We start from the raw sequence: 16,963 nt of genomic DNA, 5'->3' as shown, positions 1-16,963 counted from the left end.
TGATTTATCTATTTATTAGTATTTATTGAGTGCTAACTATAGGTAGGGGATAAAATGATGAGACATGCCTTCATTTGGAGTCTTATTTCTGAAGGCAGAAATTAGTCAAATAATCATACACATAAAAATAAATTTTTTAAAAGATTTTATTTATTTATTTGACAGACGGAGATCACAAGTAGGCAGAAGGGCAGACAGAGAGAGAGGGGAAAGCAGGCTCCCTGCAGAGAGCAGAGAGCCCGAGGTGGGGCTCGATCCCAGGACCCTGGGATCATGACCTGAGCTGAAGGCAGAGGCTTTAACCCAATGAGCCACCCAGGCGCCCCAAAAATAAAATTATTTTTTGTGTTAAGTGCTAAGAAAATCTAGTGCTGTGAAAGGTTATTATGATGGGACTTGAGTTTGTCTGAGCAGTCAGGGAAGGGTCCCCAGAGGATGTGATGTTGAACTGAGATCCGGAGGATAATTAAGATAATAATATGGGTGAAGGGTCATGCGGTTAAGCCAATCAGGCAGTGATAAAGATGGCAGTGAAGAGGACATGGTTAGCTCCACATGAAATATATTAGACATGATGGAGCCGCATCCTAGAGACAGGAGGGGACAGAAGAGGAGGATGATTTGAAAAGTGTGAGAAACATACAGGTTCGTCCTGAATTACCATGGCCAAGCCAGGATCATCATCATGTCTTCAAGTGTTGTTCTCTTTTTTACCAAAGTGTTTTGCTTTTTTGTACTAATCAAGATAATATTAACTGTGGGAACTGATATTTCCTGGAATCCCAGTGACTTCACTCACTAGAAATTTACTTCTTGCTCATGGAAAGATCTTTGTGAATGGACAGTCACTCCGTGACCCCAGGCTCCTTTCACGTTACAGCTCTGCCCTCTTTCTTGGACCTCGGAGTCCTCTCTGATCTGTTGCTGATGGGGATAATGCAAGTGGGGAAGGCACACCTGCTGCTTCTTTTATTTTATTTATTTTACTTTATTTATTTTTAAGTTAAATTTTATATTTCAATTAGCAGTAATCGTGCCTCGGATTAACCTCATTGGCTATGATACTGCCACTGCGCAAAGCTATTAAATTTTATATTTTCCCAAGATTCATTGTTTATGCACTACACCCTGTGCTCCATACAATCTGTGCCCTCCTTAATACCCACCACCAGGCTCACCCATCCCCTCACCCTTCTCCCCTCCAAAACTCTCAGTTTGTTTCTCAGAGTCCACAATCTCTCATGGTTTTCCTCCCCCTCCGATTTCCCCCATCTCACCTCTCTCCATCTCCCAATGTCCTCCATGTTATTCCTTATGCTCCACAAGTAAGTGAAACCATGTGGTAATTGACTCTGTCTGCTTGACTTATTTCACTCAGCATAATCTCTTCCAGTCCCATCCATGTTGATACAAAAGTTGGGTATTCATCTTTCCTGATGGCTGAGTAATATTCCATTGTATATACGGACAACATCTTCTTTATCCATTCTTCTGTTGAAGGGCATCTTGGCTCTTTCCACAGTTTGGCGATTGTGGCCGTTGCTGCTATGAACATTGGGTTCCAGATGGCCCTTCTTTTCACTACATATAATACATACAGATAAGTATCTTATCAGTAAATACCCAGTAGTGCAATTGCTGGGTCATAGCACACCTGCTTCTCATTCACTTTGTACTGGAGGAGGTACAGGTCTCTTCTACTCACACTCAATTGGTGAGAACAAGACACATGACTGGGACTAGACGCAAGCAAGGCATGGTGGGATATGTAGTCCTTGGATGGGCAGCTACTTCCCAGCAATAATTTTGCGCTCTGCAAGGGAAGAACCCATCTTTGGTGGCAGCTAGCCATTTTGGTCACAACTCATACCTTTTAGTGAACAGCACCCTCTCTGCCCTATTTCCCATCCAGTTGGGGCTCATTTCAGTATGCTCTATCCGGAGGCTTGCATGCCCATGCCAATTGAAACAGAAGTGCTGGGTTCTCCAGCCAGACAGGCTCACCATGGGAACTCTGAGGTTCATAAATCACCACGCGGATGCCGTTCATCATCTGAAAAATGAGGAGGAAGGGCTGCCAGAGCCTAGCTCATAAAACAGATGTTCTTTCTGTGGAGAAGAGCGATGGAAGCAAGGCCACAAAAATCGAAAACCCAGGAAACTGGTTATCCTATCTTAAATAAAAAAGCAATTCACTCTGTACTTTTAGTACACCTACCTGCTAGCGAAAAAAAAAAGTCATTTTTTTTCCACCCGTTTAATTATATTCCATTTCAAGTTGGGGTGGTAGCTGTTTTTCCTTTTGTATTTGCAAACCCAGAAAGTATGGGCATTAATTTTTGCCGGCGTGTGACAAATGCAATGATACCACCGTAACAACCGCAGGTACGATACACGCGGTGGTACACGCGGCTCCACCAACCTTATCATTAAATCCCGCTCAGGATAAATAAGCCTCATTTCAGCTGGAGACATTTGTTCTTGTTAGGGTGCCGCCAGCATGGCATGAAATATTAAATGACAAGGGTTAATTTTGTTCTCAGCGAAGAGCTCCTGTCCAATTTCCCATGAGATTGCACAATAGGTCACTGTGTCAGGCTTGAAGTAATAGCCTTCGCTGGCCTTCCCAGGAAGGCTCTGTACCACGGCTGGGTTGATGCTTCTGAATTTTGCGATAGGAAAACAGAGCTGATTCCCGCTGCCCTCTGGGAAGGAACGGGAAGCAGGGTTGCTCCCAGGCTGTGCCGCCGTGGCTTCGAGAATTTGTCTCCCGTGATCGGTGCTTCATCATTTTCTGCTGGCTCCCTTGTGACTAATGGGGATGTCTGAGGTCTCCATCCCCTGGACCCGCGTCTCTCATGCTTGCTTTTTCCTGCTTCTTATCCAGAGACTGTGTAAAATGAAAGGGTTGTTGCTTGAAATTACGCTGATGCTTTATTAATATGTTAAATGATCATACTCAAACTATATTCACTTATTACAGTGCATTATGCAATGCATTAGTAATGAATGGAAGCACTTAAAGATCTGCCTATAAATCAGTTGAACATGGGAAAAAAGAATCATTGTTTATTTATGAGGTCTGGGAAGGAAATTATAGAGAGCAAACCTTACGTATCTTCCCATTCTAAAAACATTATGAAACATTGATTATATGTTTGCCATTAAGTTTATGTTCCTGTTGCCTTTATGTTCTGGATATATTATTAATCTTTCTTAAGAATCAAACCTCTGAAATCTGTTGTCTGTATGAGTGGAAAGCTTCAGAGCTAGGCAGTAGAGTTTGCTTGGGCAGAAATCAGGCGTGCTTTCTCCGGCCACACTGAAGGTTTACAGAAGGAGTCTTTCAAACGTGCTGCCATGGTGGTGTGTTTAACCACTGCCCAGGAGCCACTAAGGGTCTGCTTCCCAGTAAATGCAAATTAATAGACATTCAGTGGGTGTCTAGTCTTAGAATCAATGATGGCATCAAGATGCTATTAGAACATATAAAATAAAAGGTATTACAGCCAGGCATTCTGGGACATTCTTCCCTACCCCATAACAGTGCCTCTTCAAAAGATTTCAGGTGTGAAATGCTCACATAAAATTATAGCAAATAGGAAACAAGCCACATTTCATGGTTTGATGAAGATCCTACTGAAAGCTATTATTTTAAAATCTTTTGGTAAAGGAGGTTGAAACATGTGGTCCTGGATAAGAATCTGTTGGGATCTCTGTTAACTTCTAAACCCCTAAATGTTAGTACAGCAACAAGACGAACTGATGAGCATGTTCTAGGATGTGTACAGAGATAAAAGGACTCAAGGTGACCTGACTTGCTTCTCCGTAGGATCTGGCTGCTTGGATGGACCAAGTGCAGGAAGAATGAGTTAGTCTACTGGTAACCAGGGCACTAGAACCTGGACTACTCTAGGGTTAGTAGTCCCTTCTCTGGAGGATGAGGAAGAGGGGATCAGACAAGAACTAATCTGAACCCTCTCTTATTCCTTACCTAGTCTGCTGACTTTGGAACTAAGACAGTGGACCCACAGACATAAGTAATAGTCCGTCACCATTTGTTAAATGCTCACAGTCTTGCAGAAGAGGTGAGCTTGTTAAGTTATAACACTTTACAGCAAAATACTAAGAAGAAAAAGAGTAAGAACACCATAACCTGTGGAGTGTTGATGGTGCATTGGTACTAAGCTAAGTACTTTGTGAGTGTATACAAGTTATGGAAGGGACTTGGACAAGGGAATGATTGGCTTTGGCAAGATAGGATCCCTGGAGGAGGTGGCTTGTATGCTGTAGTGGAAGAAGGAATAAGAGCTCTAGACTCACGAAACAGTGTGCGTGTGTGGAATGACACAGATCTGGAACATCCCCTGTACAGGAGAGATCTGTAAGTGTCTTGGGATCTCCAAACATATTGGGAGGACAGAGCTGGTGCGAGGTGAATTTGAAAACAGGAGACAAATGCACAGTGAAATTGTACTTTTTATGCAGGGACAAGAAATGTGGGTTTTATCCTGCAGCTGGCAGTCAGTTAAGGGCTATATAAATAAAGGAGAGAAAGGACCGAGCGGGGTCTTTGTAGAGATCGCTTTGGCTCCTGTCGGGACGATGGCTAAAGGAAGCAAGGCAAGAGTTAGGAGCCAGACGAGTCAATGGAGGGTCTGGATGATGTAGACGTGATCATTGAGGGTGGAGGATGCTTTGGAAAAATATGGGAGAAGTAGAATTGATGACAGGGGGGCTAATAGGATGTGCGGACAGAGGGAGAACAAGGAGTCACAATGACTTCATGTTTTATTAGGCAGTGGCCTAAACCCTAAAGGTTGGAGTCAGAGGCAGTAGGCTGTAAGTTGGCTGCTGGTTTCTACCAGAGTTCTTTGGTTGGAATCAAAATGAATTGTTCTTCTGAATTTTTTTTTTACTTTGATAAAATACACATCACATAAAATGTATTATGTTCGCCATTTTAAGTGTACAGTTAAGTGGACATTCTAAGTGTACTGAGTGGTATTAAGTACATTCATAGTGTTGTACACCTGTCAGCATGACCCAACTCTAGAATTCTTTTCCTCTTGTTCAGACTGAAACTCTGCCCCCATTACACACGAACTCCCCATTCACCCAGCCCCTAGTCCCTGGCAACCGGCGGTCTGCTTCCTGTCTCTGTGAGTTTGATGACTGTAAGTACCTCGTCTAAGTGGAATGGTACAGTATTTAGTATTTGTCTTTTTGTGACCAGCTCCTTTCACTGAGCGTAATGTCCTCAGGGTTCACCCACGTTGTAGCAGGTGTTAGAATTTCCTTCCCCTTTAAGACTGAATGCTATCCCAGTACACGTACAGACCGTGTTTTGCTTACTCATTCATTTGTTGATGGACACTTGGCATTGTTTCCATTTTCTGGCTCTTGTGAGTAACGCTGCTCTGAACACGATTATACAAATATCTTTCAAGATCCTGCTTTCAGTTCTTTGCATATATATATATATATAATTGAAATTACTGGATCATACGGCAAGTCCATCTTTAATTTCCGGGGAACGGCCATAGTGTTTTCCATAGTATCACCAATCGTGATAACAGGGCCCAGTGAGAATTGCAGGTCTACAAGGACCAAAGTCACTTTCTCAGTTCCAGTCCTGGTCTAGCTGTTTACTAGCTGGGTAACTGTGAGCAAATCAGATCACCCAAACTCTCTCGTGTCCAGAATGAGGATAAAAAGTACCCACTGCTGGGGCACCTGGGTGGCTCAGTGGGTTAAGCCTCTGCCTTCAGCTCAGGTCATGATCTCAGAGTCCTGGGATCAAGCCCCACATCGGGCTCTCTGCTCAGCGGGGAGTCTGCTTCCTCCTCTCTCTCTGCCTGCCTCTCTGCCTGTTTGTGATCTCTCTCTGTCAAATAAATAAATAAAATCTTAAAAAAAAAAAAAAACCAAGAACAACAACAACAAAAAAAGGACCCACTGCTCAATTGTTCTGACAATTAGAGAAACATCTGGGCCTGTAGTAAAAGTTCAATTAGTAGTCATTTTGATTCTTCTTAAGTTAAATAACATTCCTCGTGGTGGGCCTTCAAAAAGGGAGGTGGTGAAGATGACTGTGGTTTTAAGAGCTGACCACCTGCTCTGAGATTTTATATTCTGCCGTGGTCCCTAACTCGGCACGTGTGCTGGTGTCTTCGTTACTTTGGGTAGCTCTAGCAAAAATACCATACACTGGGTGGCTTAAACACCACAGTTATTTCTCACAGATAGAAGGCTGAAAGTCCAAGATCAAGGTGCCAGCAGATCTGTTGTCTGGTGAGGGTCCACTTCCTGACTCCTAGACAACCGTCTCCTTGTGTCCTAGAAGGCAGAGAGGGCTCTAGACTCTTCATCGCCTTATAAAGCTGCAGATCCCATCATGGGGCTTCCATCCCCGTGACCTCATCTCAACCTCATTCCTTCCCAAGGGGCCCCCCGTCCAGATACCATCACCTTGGGGATTAGGCTTCAACACATGAAATGCAGGGGCCATAAGCATTCTGACAATAGCAGATGGCTTCTTTGCCCCGTGCTTTGTCTTCCCTTTCACTGAACCATCAGCTACGAACAAGTGTATGTCCTGATCTTGCATGCAAGAAACACATTTGACATGGTGAACACATTTCTACTTCACCTCTTCGGCAGAAGCTTTCATACTGGATAGTTGTTAGTTCCAGGATGGAGTGATTAGGTGGCAGCCACAGAGGCCATGATAAGAGCAGAATCACCATAGCTCAGGTGGCCAGAAGCACTCGGAAAAAGAGAAAAATCAGCATTGTGTTAACCTGTGTGCTCTGAGTGATTATCCCTGTGAAACACTTGTGGGGTGCGTAATGAAATGAGTGTCGCTGATACTGTCAAATTCCCCGGGAAGAGGAAAGGGAAAATCTTCCTAGCACAGAGATTTTCATTTATTTCCATGTAAGGGGAGATGATATAGGTTCACTTTGTGGTTTTTTTTTGTTTTGTTTTGTTTTCTTGGTCCCCCCTCCTCCCGCCAACCTCATATAGGGCAGTGCTCAGAATACAAATCAGGAAATTTGAACAATTCCTATTCTTTATGTAATTCCACGGGAAGATATTATAGTGATCTACCATAAATGCTCTGAAAATTGAGTGATGAGCTACAAAGATGTTATAAGCGTGGTCCTCCTTTGGATGTCCAGTGGTTACTGACAAGCTCAGCTTTTGAAATTGATCCAATAAGTCCGTGAGATGGCTCCTTTTAGTTGTTTTCTCTGGCAATAACACTTGTTATAATACCAACTCACCCCAGGATTTAGGATTATCTTTTATTTTTAGTGGCGAATAGAAGGTCATGTTTTGGTCTCTAGTAGGTTTTCCATCTATTTCTGTGTAATATAGAAATCCCCTTGCTTCCTGTAGTCCCTTGAGGGATTTCAATCTTTCCAAATTTATTTGGGCTGTGGAGGCTGGCAAATTGCATTCATATCTTGGCTCCAAAGCTTATTAGCCCATGTTAACTTTGGCAATAAACTTATCTGCGCCCAGGTTTTCTTACCTATAAAATGGGGATAGTATCTATCTCATAAAGATTACATAGGTTAATGTAATGCTTGGTACGGTACATGGCCCATGGTACAGTAATTCAAAGCTGATGCTGGGCTCTTGAAACAGGGAGATAGACATATGATTTGGATGTAGTGGTTAAAGAAGATAACAGTCAATGAAGGGTGTACGGACACTTACCGTTCCTCCTCATCTCAGTTTTCGCCCTTGGTTCTGGGTCAGGGTACTGCAGTAGTCTAAGTATTCTTATTTGAGATGGGTGAGGACTATATCCGATCATAGCTTTGACTACTACAAGGCTTGCGTCTTTGGGTGACTTCCCAGAACGGGAAAACCAACGCATCAAGACCCAACTTGGATTTCAGTGGACTGTGTGAACAGATAATACAGAGGAGCACTTCTGTGGGCCCATCCAAGACCCTGGCTTAGTAAAAAGCATTCCTCCCAGGCCCCTCCCATCAGAATCCATTCTTCTCACCTGCCTATGTCCCCCAAGGTCATTATTGAAGAACTAGGGCTTATTTTGTACAAGCTTAATCATTCCTAAGACCACTGACTATAGGCTCAATGTCTAATTTTTTTTGTTGGCTCAGGGTTTTTTTTCTTGTTTAGGGACAAAACTCATGAGCATCTGGTGCTAAAGCTGGATTGGCAGTGGCCAGTGTGGCATTGCTACTTTTCCCTTATTGACATAAGGCTTGTCATTAATAATAGAACTTGACTTTTGCTCTTCTATTTCCATCTTCCTTCGTATAATACTTACAAACAGAACTTTAAGAAATGGCTTCTTTGTGAGATGTTTACACAAAGCCAGAGGACTGTTCTGGAGAAGCTTGATTTGTCCTTCTAAGGGCTCCTCCTCTTTCCTTCCAGCAATGATGGCCAAATGGGGAGGCTGTGGGATAGGAGGTGGGAGTTTCAAAATGATTAAGAATAAAGCTGCAATTGTTGCTTTTAAATTTGACTCTCTTAAACTATCATGACATAACTATATAAATCACATTTGAAATCATGAAAGTCAAGCCAGCAAAGATTTGTTGAGGACTACCATGTCTAAGGCTCATTGGAAAACACGATTAAGGACAGGAGGATGAATGAGAAAGGGTCCCTGACCTCACTATCTTACTGTAGTGTCTTGGGAGGAGAGATGTGATTAAGAAAGAGGCCCAGAATTGAAGTGTGGTGTCGTGAAATCCCGAGTACAGTTGAGCACCCTTTGTCTCTGGTATGTAGGGGAATTCCAAGAAAGCCTGTCAACCCGCTCATTATTTTCATTGGAGGCATGTTTGCTTTCATATCTAGCAACAGACTTTCTACCCAGCACGTTCCCAAGGTAAGATTTACACAAAATAAAATGCATAAATCTTAAACGTATGACTTGGTTAATTTTTACCTATGTATATACTTGTCCGAGTACCATCCAGTCTCTATCTTCAGATCAAGAGACAGAGTACTTCCCCCCACACCAGAAAGTTCCTTTGTGCTCCTTTCTTGCCAAGTCCCCTCTCCAGAGATAAGTCATATTCGTACTTCACCACCACAGATGAGTTTCTGGTATTCTCGAATGTTCTATGAAGAGAATGCTGCGCTACCTGCTCGTTTGCATACGACCTGTTGTTTTTACTCAGCATAATGGTTGTGAGATCCGTCCATTTTGTCGTGTCTGTAGCTGATTCCTTGTGGTTACCGAGTAGTATTTCATTTGTTTATTCATTTACCTTTTGGGGGACATTTAAATCTTTTCTAGTTTTTGTCTATGATGAATTAAGTGGCAATGAACTTTGGTGTACAAGTGTTTGTGCGGACATACACATTCATTTCCCTTGAGTAGGGTCTCTTGAACTGCTGGGTCATGGGGCATGTGTACATGTGGCTTTGACAAGTAGGCAAACTCTTTTCCAGAGTGGTGGTTCTGTGTTATACCACCACCAGTGGTAGGTGAGAGTCTCCACTGCCCTTCCTCAGACTTTCCAGTGGTCTCTGAAGCCGGAGAGACCCTGATTTAGACTCAAAGTCTACCGCTCAGTAGCTTCATGACCCTGAGACCATTACTTATCTCTATCCATGAAATGGGGATAATAACCATCTTTTGCATTGTTTGTAAAAATTGAATTATTTGTGAAGATTGGAAGCTATATATATTGCTATAGAAAATGCTCCAATATATGGTAGCTTTTATTATTATTATTATTGTATATATAGTCTCATCTTGTCCAGTTGCCTTAAAGCAGTGTTTCCCAAGATGTGGTGTATCCTGGTACTCGCCATTAAAGTTTTACATGGATACAGCATTATATAATACTGGGTTACATAGTGAAAATTTATTTCTATTCCAGTGTTCTTTAATCCCAATTAAATCAAATGAGGAGGTGTTAGTCTGATTTAACACCTCTCTGCCACTTGCTAATCTTCCTTTTTAATAAAGACAGAAACAGGACACAGGCTCAGTCTTTAGCTCGCAACAGTATGTAGAAAGAATTCCATGTTGTTTTGTCTTCCTTCTTTTTAGATTTTCACTGTTTGTAGAATTGGTGGCAAGTGATACTAGTAGTATTTATGGTACTGAGTTAATATTTTAATAAGTCATTGAAATCTGAAAAGTGACTAGTCTGAAAGAAAGTAATGTTAAGGAGATAATTTTACTTTAGGAACTCAGCTAGGGCAAAAATCATGAAGTTTTTATATGACTGAAATTTAGAAAACTGCTTCATAGGAGAGATCTGGCAGATATTTTAAACCCTACTTGACAAATGACAGAATGAAGGCATTTGTAGCCTTTTAATCACATGCTTATGTATTGAGATCTGATAGTGACATGTGAGTTAATGAAGCAAATCGTAAGCTCAATTTTGTGATAGGATCCGTACTGGTACTTCTGCCTCCTGACTTATTCTTTTCAAGATGTAATCCCGAAGATAACAGAATGTCCTGCGGGGCACCTGGGTGGCTCAGTTGGTTAAGCAACTGCCTTCAGCTCAGGTCATAATCCTGGCATCCCAGAATTGAGTCCTGCATGGGGCTCCCAGCTCGTTGGGGCGTCTGCGTCTCCCTCTGATCTTCTCCCCTCTCATGCTCTCTCTTACTTGCTGTCTTTCTCAAATAAATAAATAAAATCTTAAACAAAAAAACCCAGAATATCTTTCTCCCCACTAATTATACAGCTAATTCATGCTTATTGAGACAGAAAGGGTACAGTAAACATAAAGAGAGAAGAGATCGCCCCAAATCCCGCCATCCTTGCTTACATTTTGCCATTGTTACCTGTCCATCTGTCCATCCATCCATCCATCTAATCACTAATTTATTCATTCATGTATTCACTAAGAAATCATCCATTTCCTTGACAATACTGACTAGCCCTCTAATATGTACCAGGCGCTCTTCTAGGTGCTGAGGCTACAGAGGTGTGCAACACAGAATAAGCATCCTTGCCCTCATACTTTCCTCATATGTTCTATAATTCAATGTCACTGCATTATCTGCTTTTATTTATTTTTTTTTGAAGATTCTATTTATTTACTTGACAGAGAGAGAGGGATCACAAGTAGGCAGAGAGGCAGGCAGAGAGAGAGAGGGGGAAGCAGGCTCCCCGCTGAGCAGAGAGCCTGATGCGGGGCTTGATCCCAGGACCCTGAGATCATGACCCGAGCCGAAGGCAGAGGCTTTAACCCACTTTAACCCAGGCGCCCCACATTATCTGCTTTTAAAATTAGTCTAATCATAAGCATCTTTATGGGTGCGTATGTGGGTAAGCATCATCCATTTTGATATCCGTAGAGCGTTTTACTTAAATATAACGGCGTAGAAGTCGAGTCATTGGCGAGTTTGCCACTGTTGGGCTTTGGGTGATTTCTGTCCTTTCCAGTGTGTTGAAGGATACTGTACATATGTAAAACTTTCCCTGCCTGATGGCCCTTCTGCCTGATTCCAGTTCCGTCACTGACGGTATGTGTGGCTCTGGTCAGGCTGTTTTAACCTCTTCGAAACTTTGTGCCCTCATCTGTTAAATGGGACCTTTAAAATAATCTATCTCATACAGTTTCTGCAAGGACCAATTGCTTGGTCTCTTGACAACATGTTAAGCGTGGAATAGGTATTATCTGATATTAGTAACTATGATGATTCCAAAAATAATTTCTTCCTTGCATTTTTATTATTTATATCTTAATGGATGTACTTAATGGTTTGGATCTGATTCACGTTTGTGTCACTGCCCCTGACTCCTTCACAGTGCTTTGAGTGAAGTAGTAGCTCAGTAAATGTGATAATATGGGATGAATGAATTATTGGATGAAAATGAAGTAACAAGCATCCGAGTAGGGGCCATGGTCAACTGTCCTATATCCTGGGGCTCCCTTCAGGCTCAGATGGCTGTAAGTGATTCTCTGGTCACAGCCCCAAAACACAGATAGCCGAGAGTAGTAGGGGGAACAGGTGCTTCTCTGGGCTAAGTCAGTCCCCTCCTGTGGGTCCCACGTTCAACTGTATGCTAACCTCCCAACACACACTGACATAGCCGTGTGAGTGTGAAGGGACACACACTGTTCATCCTTGGGGCCCAGGTCTCCCTAGGAACACAGTGGGTCTGGGTCACTGGAGTGGAGTTTTTGAACTGCATTGGGGCCAGCCAAGTGGGACCAGAGTGGGAACAGCTTCAAACTTTGGGGAAAAAAGGGGAAATGGGTGCTTGAGTAAACGTCCACATTACTGCTCATGTCCTTTACCATGAGATGCTGGACACAGCGCTGATGGGTTTTAGGGTCAGGTAGAGTTGGGTTCAGATTGTGATTTTGCAAGTTATTAGTTGTGTGACATTGGGAAAATAACCTCTTATGGTTTTAGTTATGAAATAGGGATTCTACTGCCTTCTTGTCGGAGCTAAGGGAATTAAATGAGGTAATGTATGTGCACAGGTTTCATGAATGGTTTCTGTTGTTTTCTGTGACCTGGGGCTGAAGTTGAAAGTATTCTCTACAGGATCTTTATTTATCTTCTCTCTCCTGGGAATCAAGCATCACGAACTTTTCTGGGCTGATTAGATCCTTCTGACAGATGCTGTCCTACCAGTATTGTCCCCCAAATTTTCCATCCAGACTTGTGGATGTCATGTCCCATCCCCTTGGGCTCTGCTGTCCTACTAGAGAGAGTTACGAGTTAACCCTTGTGAGTGGAATAGCATGTCTGGAGTCCAGAATCTGATCTAGATATTTCTGCCTGAGCTCTCATAGGTACTTCATCCTTATATCTGTCACAGCGCCTATCGCTTCGTGCACGGAAGTCAGCCAAACTAGATGGCAAGCTTCTCAAAAATAGGAACCATGACTCATCGAGCTCTGAATCTGGGGCACCCAGCAGAATATAGGTGCTCAATAAACACTAGTGGAAGGACACCCTGTGGTTTCACTTATTTTCCTAGTAGGATGGAAAGTTCTTGAAAGCAGGCCCTCATCTGTTTGGTCAGTGTGGAATCTGTAGAGCTTGGTAGGCTCTCAATGGCTCGTGGTCGACCAAACAAATAAGGCAAGGAGGAAGAGACGGTTACACTTTTCAGGGTTTGAGAACAGGGCATGAGCTGGTATAACCAGACCCACACAAAGAAGGCTCAAGCCACCGTTCAGAGCTCTCGGCATCTTGTCTTCTCTGCCCCCTTGGATAGCAGACCCTCAGCAACAGGTCCCGCTCGAGTGCCCCTGCCTTGATGGATCATTTTCCTTATGATAAACAGGAAGGGAAATCACTATGGCAGAAGCACCTTGTCATGCCGCATGCTCTGCCTGTGATGGATGTTTCCCTCATATGAAGCCGTCAGTGGAAACCCAGAGGAGATGACTGCTTTGCAGACCTAACCTGGAGCCAGCTCATCATGAGACAGCTCGCCTGATTTCCACTGCTCAGCAGTCATCTTTTTCTTGCAGGGCTAAGGAAGAATGGAGTTTTGACGTAAAGACAGAGAAAGCTGTCACCGAATTGCTCCTTTTCTCCTCTGTGCGTTGTTGAAAAGACACAGACTACAGGGGTCACCATCCAAAGAATAGGCACTTGGAGGTTCAGGAACTTTTAAATGCTTTTGGGGAGCATTTGGCATGATTCAGCAAAGTCGGTAATGTACATGTGCAAAAACCCCCAGTAGGTGACGTCCTACGTATGTGCCCTGGAGAACTGAGTGCATTTATGCGTGGGGATCCATGTACAGGATCTGCTGTGCTGAGAAAAGATGATTAGAGGGTAGGATAGAATCAGGGAGACCAGTTAGGAAAGCATAACAACCAATTCCACTGGGAAATGATGGTGGCTTAGCCAGTGTAGGAGTTGTAGGTGGGTGGGGGTGTGACTCAGGGCTGCTGTGTACAGTTGAGCAAGTTGGGCACTGCACATCTACGGGACTTATTCCCATAGCTGTGATGGGAATGGGACCCTTTAGGGTTTTGCAGTGCACAGCTGTAGGCAGCAGTCCCATAAGAAGGAGGGGGATCTCACAATGGTAGACATTTTACTTTGCTCCCCATTCCATCCCTAGGCCTTAGACAGTGTCTAGCACAGAGTAGGTGCTCAATAAAAATGTACTGCATGAATGATATGTTTGCTTCCATCTCCCGCATTCTTGGAAACAGCAGCTGCAGGTGAACCGGTGCTGGCTGACGTGTGTTTTGGCAGATCTCATAAATGTCTCCGTTTTACTTTGTGGAGTGCCCTGGTATGCAAGCCCCTTTGTGTCTCAGAACCCCATCATTTTATGTCATCAGGTGCAAGCCAGCTTTTAATGGCATTATTTGAAGAAAAGAAGGAAAAACAGAACTTTATTATACTTTGTCATCCCTCCCTAGTGAAGAATCACATCTGAGTCACCTCTCACTCGCTGATCTGTTCTGGATGCAATTAAAGTTAAATCGCCTTTGGGACCCAAGCAGTCTCATCTTTATTTACAGCGCCTGCAGATGAAGCAGCTCCCTTCTAATTTTAACGGCTCCTCCAGTGGCAAAAATCTCTTTTCCAAAGGACTAGGTGGAGAAGCGATAAAGAATGGTTACTGATCATTTTCCTCTGGAGACAGAATGGCAACCGGGCCAGGAGAGGGAGCAAATGTGTGCCATGGCATTAGATGTCCTGCACGCTTTAGGCTGGAAGGCGGGCACAGCCTTTTCTCAGCTGAATGACCTTGAATGGGTCAGGGAAACTGGCTGAACCTATCACCTTCTCAATCAATAAGTTGTGGGGGGAGACCCATGTCTGGCCAGCCAGTCCTAAAGACGGTAAGATCCCAGGGAGGTCATCTAGAAGAAAGGTGCTGAAAATTTTTAGTAACAGTGAAAGGGAGTGAAGGGTGGGGAAATTATTCTTTAAATTGATGGCCTGCGTTTTGTTGGAGACCCTTCTCGTTACGTATCATTGTGCTAAAATGCCTTACTTCCCCATCTGTCTCCCTACACTTTCTTCCCCTGCCCCTTTGCCATCAAATTCACCCAGCAAGTCATTGTTCAACGTCTACCATGTGCTGGGCACTGAGTTTCTAGCAGAAACACGATAGATGCGGTTTCTGCCTGTAAGCAGCTTACAAGCTAATGGAAGAGAGGCCTAGAAAAAGGACGATCACCTACACGATTATGTGATTAGCCTCTTGCTGCATCCCAGGAAGGGAAAGCATCGGGAGTTGTAAGAACATATCAAAGAGGCTAAATCAGACTGAAGGGTCATGGAAGCCTCCCTCCGGAAGTAGTCCTTATGTGGAGACACGAAGGATGACTGGGAGTTAGCCAGATGGAAGGAAGGAATAGCCTTTCAGGTGGGTGGAACAGCATGTGCAAAGATCTGGAGCCAGGTGGGCCAGAATAAAGCAAGTGAAGGGAAAGAAGTCAGGAGGATGGAAGAATAGTCAGGGGAGGGATCAAGTAGGCAAGGTAATGGGTGAGAGGGATGGCATATTGACAAAAGTTCTTCCAAAGGGAGGCTGACGCAGTGTCCTGGCAGTGAAGGCAAAGAACCAAACCCAGCCCAAAGGAAACAGGCAAGAAGACTGAGCCACGATAAACAACTCTGGTTTTGTTTCACCTGGAGCATTTACCACGTTTCCCTAGAAGGTGCGGGCTGGTGTGTATCTCCAGTCAAATCACCAACCTGGAACTTCGCGTATGTCCCAGCAGCTCCTTCCAAGAGGCTAGAGAATGAAGATATTCCTTGCCCGTCTGACCCCAGAAGGAAGGTCTGGGGAAGAGGGAAAGGCCAAGACAATTTCCAGTTCTGTGCTGGGTTAAGCTCTTTGTGTGGGGAAGCAGAACTTCCAGACACAGAAGCCTGGTGCTGTGGCTCACCCATTTAATGAGAATCTTCAGATGACAATCCTTCGGAAGTTCCTATCAATCAGCCTATGACAGTAGTCTAGTAAACACCCTCCCTTCCCCAGCTGGACTCCAGCAGATAGACAGCTTTGCCCCCGGGGGACACGTGGCCTCCCCCTCTCCCACCCCCTTGCCTCTAAAAGCTCATTACGGAGCCCAGGCAATCACAGTTACATTGCTAATTGAAGAAGAAAGCCACAGTCAGCACAGAGTGAGAATTATTGGACAATATCAATGAAAAACTTCCTGAGTGCCCCCTGGGGGTGTCAGCATCAGCAGCCACTGCAGGGCCCTGGGCCAGATACTAATAAAAGAGGGGCTTAAAGTGGACACTGAGGAAAATTGGCCATCTCCGGAGATTCTCAGTGATGGCCTGTGATGCGGAATTTTGAGATATTTCAATGTAGTGGGACTTAATTGAAGTGGAGTGGGGTGGCAGATAGGACTCATTGCTTGGGAAGGCTTTCATCGGACCAGCAGGGAAATCTGGACTGGACTTTTCCCGCCATGATTCAAACAGTGGGTCTGGCTCGGGAGAATACCTCTGTTCCCCCTTGCCAGGTTCTGCACCTTCAACGTGACCATCACTTGCCTGAGGACTTTGTAGGAGGGTCGAATTGCTCACACATGTGTCGTGAAGAATGTCAGAGCCTGGGAACAACAGGTTCTTCCCTCCCCGTGAAAGGCACGCTGGGAGGGAAAACCATTTCTTCTCTCCCAAAACAATAAAGGCTGACTCTCATATTGGATGCAGGTTTTTTTTTTTTGTTTTTTTTTTTTTTATGAATTCTCCTTGCATTCAGTGAACAGCCTGGTGCAAGGGCTTCAGTGTAGAAGTGTTTGAAAAAATATTAGTTGGTTGCATTGAACTTCGCGGGGGGAGGATAGAGTTAGCTTAGATAAGACCGCCAGAGAGAGAGAACTCATGAGTATGGCTTTCAGCTCCGTTTTAACTAGAACAATCCCTTTTTACCCTTTTAAAAAAGGCTTTAGTTACAGAAGATTTCCAACAGAAGCAAAAATATCAAGAAAGGGTAATGAGAGCAAGGGATGTTTGCGAGAGAGCGGAAGAGGAGCTTTCC

At 43.9% G+C, this 16,963-nt stretch overlaps 1 pseudogene; it reads right to left on the bottom strand.

Moving 5' to 3' along the window:
- Positions 1 to 998: 998 nt before the first annotated feature.
- Positions 999 to 1,082, bottom strand: LOC125091199 (uncharacterized; annotated as a pseudogene).
- Positions 1,083 to 16,963: the final 15,881 nt, after the last annotated feature.

This window comes from Lutra lutra, chromosome 18 (assembly GCF_902655055.1).
Source record: "Lutra lutra chromosome 18, mLutLut1.2, whole genome shotgun sequence".
Classification (NCBI taxonomy): Eukaryota; Metazoa; Chordata; class Mammalia; order Carnivora; family Mustelidae; genus Lutra; species Lutra lutra.
This window is presented reverse-complemented; position numbering and strand designations above follow the sequence as displayed.